This window comes from Natrix helvetica (genome assembly GCF_964273705.1).
Source record: "Natrix helvetica genome assembly, chromosome: Z".
Classification (NCBI taxonomy): domain Eukaryota; kingdom Metazoa; phylum Chordata; class Lepidosauria; order Squamata; family Natricidae; genus Natrix; species Natrix helvetica.
The window spans coordinates 106,693,823-106,701,100 of NC_138554.1; positions in this window are offsets into that span (position 1 = coordinate 106,693,823).

Consider the following 7,278-nt stretch of genomic DNA (forward strand, 5'->3'; position numbering starts at 1 on the left):
ACTATCATAATTACCAATCAGCAGGTAATAATATCTTGCAGGTAGCTTCACTGGAGAAGTTTTTGGTTGAAGGCTAGCTTTTTTGCCCAAGAGTTTGAAATCTTTCATGGAATCTACCCAGGGGTTCCTTCAGGTCTTCTCTGTAATAATGTGTCTCATTGCCTTACCAAAATCTGATCTAGCAGTGTTCACCTGTGTCTGGATCTAAGATGGCAACATGGTAATTACAGCATTATGATAAAAGGTCAATCTCTGTCAATGTCACCAATGTACAAGATGAGGCTTGTTTTCTGATGGTGTGCTCCCTCTCTTGCAGATTTTGATCATTCCATGCAGAATCTCCTAATCCCCTTGGATTTTCCCAAAAGCTGTCTTCTCAAGTTATTCTCTTAATAACAATGTATTAATTTTATATGCTATCCTACTCCCAGCAATTCTCTAAGATTGATTTTTTTTCCCATAGTCCTTGAGAATGGCTTTCATTTTTTTTTTCTTGGTGGTGTTTTTGAACTTAACTTTATTTTTTGATGTCATAATGAGAACCACAGCTGGCTTTGTTGATTTTTGAGGGGAATATTGTTTATTTTATTTTATCTCCTCTTTCTCTGAATCCTGCTTGACCTTAAGATTCTTGCATCACTGGCTCTGGGAACCCTGAAAAGTATCAGGAAGTACCTTGAAGATAGAGCTGATATATTCAAGGACATAGAAAGTTTGTCTAGATATATGTAGTGTGTTTCTCCCCCCCCCCCAATATAGGGATCTTTTGTTCCATTTATTTATTTATTATTATTTAGTTTTCCATTTAGAATATTAGTTTTATACTAGTATTAAATGCTACATGAAGCTTAATTTTAATTTTTGTTTAATGTTTTAATTATATGGAAAACAAGCTTTGTACTAAATAATGTGAAATAACTGAATTGACTCAGAAACACACACATGGTAACACTATTCCCTGTTGGGATGAGTTATATTATATGCCAAGTGCAGAAAAGGAATAAAAAAATAGCAGAGCAAATAAATTAAAAGCATAACATAAGAATGGAAATATAGGTAAATCTAGTTTCCAAAATACTCATGCTTCTCGATACCTTTCTGTTCTTAAAATTACTCTTGCTTCTATCACATCCAATGGTGGGATTAAGCCAGTTGGCACCAGTTCGGGAGAACTGGTTGTTAAGTTTCTGAGCAGTTTGGTGAACTGGCTGTTGGAAGAAATCATTAGGGCAGAGAACCGGTTGTTAAATTATTTGAATCCCACTACTGATCACATCCATATGCCAATATATTGCTTTTTGTTCTTTAAACTTCCTGCCTCTTTATGTCCCAAGGATCTCATTAACCCCATCCAAACACAACTTTCATATATTTTGCATGTAAAAAAAAAAAAAAAACAAGAGAAGAAATATAAAGACAGAATAAATCATATTACACCTTTAATGATCTACATTGGTCTCTTCTAATACGCTGATTTGTCTTTTTTAATGTATATTTATTATTATTTCCCTTTCTTATGGAAAACAACAGGAACCTTAGTTTTGACACAATGACAGAAAAGGGGGATTTTCATTTGTTGTTTGGTGTGAATTGGTGCAGGCATTATGATGAAGTTAAAACACAGAGGTTAATTGAAAAATGAGATAAACAAAGCCCTTGAAGGCCTCTGAATAATTTTTCCTGGCAGCCCTGACAGCGTAGTACCAGCAGGCACTAAAACCAAACTGCTATAGATTACGGGAAAAAAAGAAAGAAAATGGGGGGAAACCCTAAAGTTAATTGTCTTTCTGTTCCTTCCACCTCATTTCAGCCCAATTATATCTGGAAAAGTCATTTTGTCTAATTTGCATTAGTGCACCTCCATGGAAAAATAGCTTAGACAGTGAATTTGATCTTTTCAACAATGTATTATGGACATATTTAAAATAAAGAGAAATTCCAGCATCCCTAGAAAAAGTCGTAGATACAAATGAATTGTTCTTCTGTTGCTGAATGTCATAAACTTTTAATGTGAGACAAAACCATTTTGTTAGGCTGGTAAAGGATAAAAATGGCCTAAAATGGACCTGAAGACATTGCATCAGCTATACTTATTGGTAATTTTTGTGGGACAGTAAAAAATATGCTAAGGCAACTGTAGTGTATTTATCACATGTATTATCCTCCTTCCAAATAATGTTAAGACTTAATTAATCTTTCTGTTACTTTAGTAAAAATAAATTAAAGATATTTATATGTTTAGTTCAGTGGTGGGTTTCAAATTTTTTTAGAATTTTGGGTGTGGCCTGCTTTGTGGCAGTGGCTTGCTGGCCATGTGATGGGGTGGGAGTGGCTTGCCGGCCATGTGACCAGGTGGGGGTGGTTTGCCGGCCATGTGACCAAGTGGGAATAGCTTGGCAGTCATGTGACTGGGTGGGTGTCGCAAACTTGTAAAATGTGGTGAAACTTAACAACACTCTTGCTTAGCAACCAAAATGTTGCCTCAGAAACTCTGGCGTTTGAAGCACGCAAGTCTTAAAGCTGTCAAGTTATAAGACCCTTGCACCCCCAACCCTTTAGAAAAAAACCCCAGGGGTGTTCAAACTTGACAGCTTTAAGACTTGTGGACTTCAACTCCCAGAATTCCTCCTCTCGCTCTTCATCTTGATGATGTGCGGATGGGTGGGGGGAGGGAGCTGGAACCGGTTCTAAACGGCACTATAGATTTGTGGAACCTCTTCTATAGAATAGGTTAGAACTGGCAGGAACCCACCCCTAGTTTAGTTGCATAATACGTATTCAGGCTCTATAACATGATTTAAAAAGAGACATCGGAAAAAACAGTAAAGTCTTATTTTATAAATTGCACTAAATTCAGTGACCAGAATATGTATTAATTAATGGCAAAAACATCTAAATTTTGGGTTGAATTTTTTAACAAAAACCTTTTTGGACATACATTCTGATCATGGCTACCTTTGTAGGGAGCGGGGGTGTCTAGTTATAAAGTGGCCAACATTGTCAATTACAAAACATTCATTCCATAAAATACAAAATAGAAATATAACACCCCTCCACCCAGATATTCTCCATAATTTGTATCTTCCTTTTCCAAATACAATTCAGTAAACCTCATATTTATTTTGTAGGAATATCTACTTTAAAATAACCACAAAACAGAGTCAACTTGGGCCTCATAGGCATTCATGTAAATCAGGGTAATGCTGTATAGATTTACAGCATGCAGTTTCTCCATGCCTTTTCTTTTTAAATTAGAAGAATCCTCTTTTTATTTTAAAATGAAGTGAAGCAGAGAGCCTAGCTGTCATGGGAAGTCCCTTTGGCTTGATGGAAATTAATCTGGGAAGAGGGATAAGGGTATTCAAATAAAAAGCACAATGCTATTCATATCATGATCTTTGATTTTTGGGTTGGAAAATGAGGATGGTGAGGATGAAAGATTCAGGACTGATCAAGGCGAGTTTTCACATGCAAAGGCACCACTATGACATGTTCTTCTATGCCAGAAGCAGATTCTGACCAGTTCTGGAGAACAGATAGCGAAATTTTTGAGTAGTTCGGAGAACTGGTAAATACCACACCTCTGACTGGAACCTGCCCCCATCTATTCTTTGCCTCCCGAGTCCCAACTGATCAGGAGAAAATGGGATTTTGAAGTAACCTTACCCTGGAGTGGGGAGGGAATGGATATTTTAGAGTATCCTTCCCTTGCCACACCCACCAAGCCAAGCCCACAGAATTGGTAGTAAAATTTTTTGAATCCACTTCTATAGAATGTACATTCTATAGAATGTACTTTTGCCACTTAACACAGGCAGCCTTAAAAGGTACATTCATAGAAGAAGTAGATTTCAATAACTATTAATTGTGGAATAATAATTATACCTGGCATCAAAGGACAGTGTAGTGACAAATGGAAACTAGTTGTCTTTGTTGACAACTATAAAAAAAGAAAATGCTGAACAACTGTAGCTGTGTTTTGGCCCAATCCTTCTCTTCTCTACCTCTTGTCTTGTCCATCTACGTGACTCTGGGCAGTTTACAATAAAAATATGCAGTATTATAAAAAGAATGGGTTAAAAAACAGAGATAAACACAGAATTAAGAACAAGATTAAAATAAAAAAGTTAAAAGAAATGGGGAGGGGGGAGCATTCTCAAGCCACCACCCATGCCCAGGGTTGCTTGTCACTCAATAGACCCCATGCCAGTTTGCAAAACAAGGTTTTGATTTTCTTTCAGAAGGTCAGAAGATTGCGGTCCTCTTCACCACTGGAGATACATTGTTCCAAAGGGGAAGGACAACGGCAGATAAGGGTTTCTTGCTGGATCCTCTCGATCAAAATTATTTAACCAAGAAGATCTACAAAATGCATTCCTTGCCTGACCAGGTAGGATGGGACAATGTGATTGGGATAAAACACTTTCTGAGGTAACCTGATCCTATGAAGGCTTTAAAGGTGAAAGGTAACCTTGAATTGCACCTGAAAGCAAAATGTCACCTAATGCATCTTGTAGAATAGAGGTATTACATGCCCAACCGTTGGTTATTAGCAACACTGCATTCTTTACCAGTTGCAGCTTCTGGGTACTCTTGAAGGGTAACCCACGGTGCATTGCAGTGAGCTGCAGAGGAGAGATACATACATACAATAGCAGAGTTGGAAGGGACAGGAAACCCTATACCGTTTCAGACAAATGGCTATCCAACATCTTCTTAAAGACTTCCAGTGTTGGGGCATTCACAACTTCTGGAGGCAAGCTGTTCCACTGATTAATTGTTCTAACTGTCAGGAAATTTCTCCTCAGTTCTAAATTGCTTCTCCCCTTGATTAGTTTCCACCCATTGCTTCTTGTTCTACCCTCAGATGACCAGAGCATGACTGAAAGAAAGGGTTTGTTGATTCATGAAAGTGTATAAGTGGCACACAACCTAAAGTTGAGCAAAGGCTCTCCTAGCTATGACTTCCAAATCTGACTATGTGAAAAAAAAAATCTCTCTCTTTCTCTAAATTGCTTAACAAAAATCAAAACAAAACAAAACAACAAAGCAGCTTTTATCTTCACCTGACTTTATGAACCCTTTGTTTTAAGTGCCAAAAAGTCAGAGCTTTCCCCTGAGAAGCTGTAGATAAGTACTTGATAGTTGGTAAAGACTCTGGAATGTAATTGGCATTAGGTGGGAGGTAGCAACTACTCTGCAAAATATTCTTTTTATTTAAGAAGCAACTCTTTTTGTGCTGGAAATTTTGAAAACCCAGGTGAATACTCATTATACAGTATGGAAATGCAGCATACTCTATACTTTGTATATGCTCAGGAATAATCAGCACACAATAATAAATCAATATATTGTGTCATTCACAGACAATCTTCCCTTGGGTTTTTAAGAACTAAAAGAAAAAGATGCCACCCCAAAAAATAGCCTTTTAAACCAATAGTTGTAAAGCAACAGAACACATTCTTAAAAACTTAATTATTGCTGTAAAGGTTGACTCCATTATTCATTGCACAGTAAATGGAACTGCATTTTTGGTGTACCAAGTTAAAAGCACCTGCTCTTTGAGCAGGAGTCCATGTCCCTCTGGGCGAATGCCACTTCATCCATGAAGAAAGCCTCCTCCTTCTCCTTCTGCACCCGACAAATCAGGACTCTTGCTCTCTATCAATGCTGATTGGGATGGGTCCCCAAATCATTATAATTTTATTAGGAACTTAATGCAGCTAACTGTGCTCTAACCCACAATCACTTCATCTTACTATGGTTAAGTTGAGGCCTGTTATTCCCCATCCAGACGTCCACAGTTTCCAAACACCATTAAACATTATCCACAGCATCAGTTTCTTTGCCTGGGATAGAAATGTGCACCTGGGTACCGGTGATACATCATCCCATGATGACAGATGATCTCAACCAGTGGCTTCACATTGATGTTAAAAAGGAGCAGATAAAGCACTGAATCCTGTGACACTCGACAAAGCAGGGCTCTTGCTTTCTATCAATGTCAATGGGGATTGATCCCCAAATCCTTATAATTTTAACAGAATGAACAGATTAACAAAGTTGGAATGGACCTTGTAGGTCATCTAGTCCAACCCCCCACCCAAGCAGGAGACCCTACACCATTTCACCATTTCTGACAGATGGCAGTCCAGTAACGTCTTGAAAGCTTCCAGTGATGAAGCTCCCACAACTTCTGAAGGCAAGCTGTTCCATTGTTTGATTGCTCTCACTGTCAGAAAATTTATCCTTATTTCCAGGTTGAATCCAGTGGTGGGATTCAAATAATTTAACAACCCATCCTCTGCCCTAATGATTTCTTTCAACAACCAGTTCACCAAACGACCCAGAAAGTTAACAACGGGTTCTCCTGAAGTGGTGCAAACTGGCTGAATCCCACCATTGGTTGAACCTATCCTTGTTCAGTTTCTATTCATTATTCCTTGTCTGGCCTTTAGGCCTTCATTTTATTAGGAACTTAATGCAACTAACTGTGCTTTAATTGTTGGTAGGGTTAAATTTCCATTTCTACCACACATGGGCATAGATAGACTTTGCAAAGGAATTCAAAGGGTTCAGCAAAGGAATCTGGATGCATTTATTGGAATGTGAATATCTGTAGGGCAGTTGGCCTTTTAGCCGGAAAATCATCTAATAAAAAAATAATCATTCATTCTTTGCTAAAACATTTATTAAGTTCTTAATTAAAATGTTGTGAGCATTCAGGTTGTCACTGAAACATTATGGACCCCATTGCTGAGAGAAGCATTGCTAGCAAGATCGGAAGTACAAGATTGAGACTAATCCAGGACACAAACCAGTATCAACCACTTCTCATTCTGAGAAATGAGCAGAGAGTTAGAATATACAAGGGAGTGAGAGATTTAAGTGAAGGGTTAGGGTCCTTGAGTTGCAATAGCTGATTCTTTTCATTATTATGGTTTTTCTTTTCTGTGTCTGCTTCTCAAGTATCTTAGGAGAGTGATATCCTTGAATCTCTGCATGCAAGCCTTCTAGTCTGAACTTTGGACTAGCTGAAGCTTGACAATTTCCTAGCAAAGTATCAGAGAAGATATCATAATATCTCCTAAATGTCAAGATGTACCTCAGTTTGACGTCCAATGTAATTTACAATTGTGATGATTCATTCTGGCTTTTTATATTTTTTGGTGCATTTGCATAATAGCAATAGCACTTCGACTTATATACCACTTCATAGTGCTTTTACAGCCCTCTCTAAGTGGTTTAGAGACTCAGCCTATTGCCCCCAACAATCTA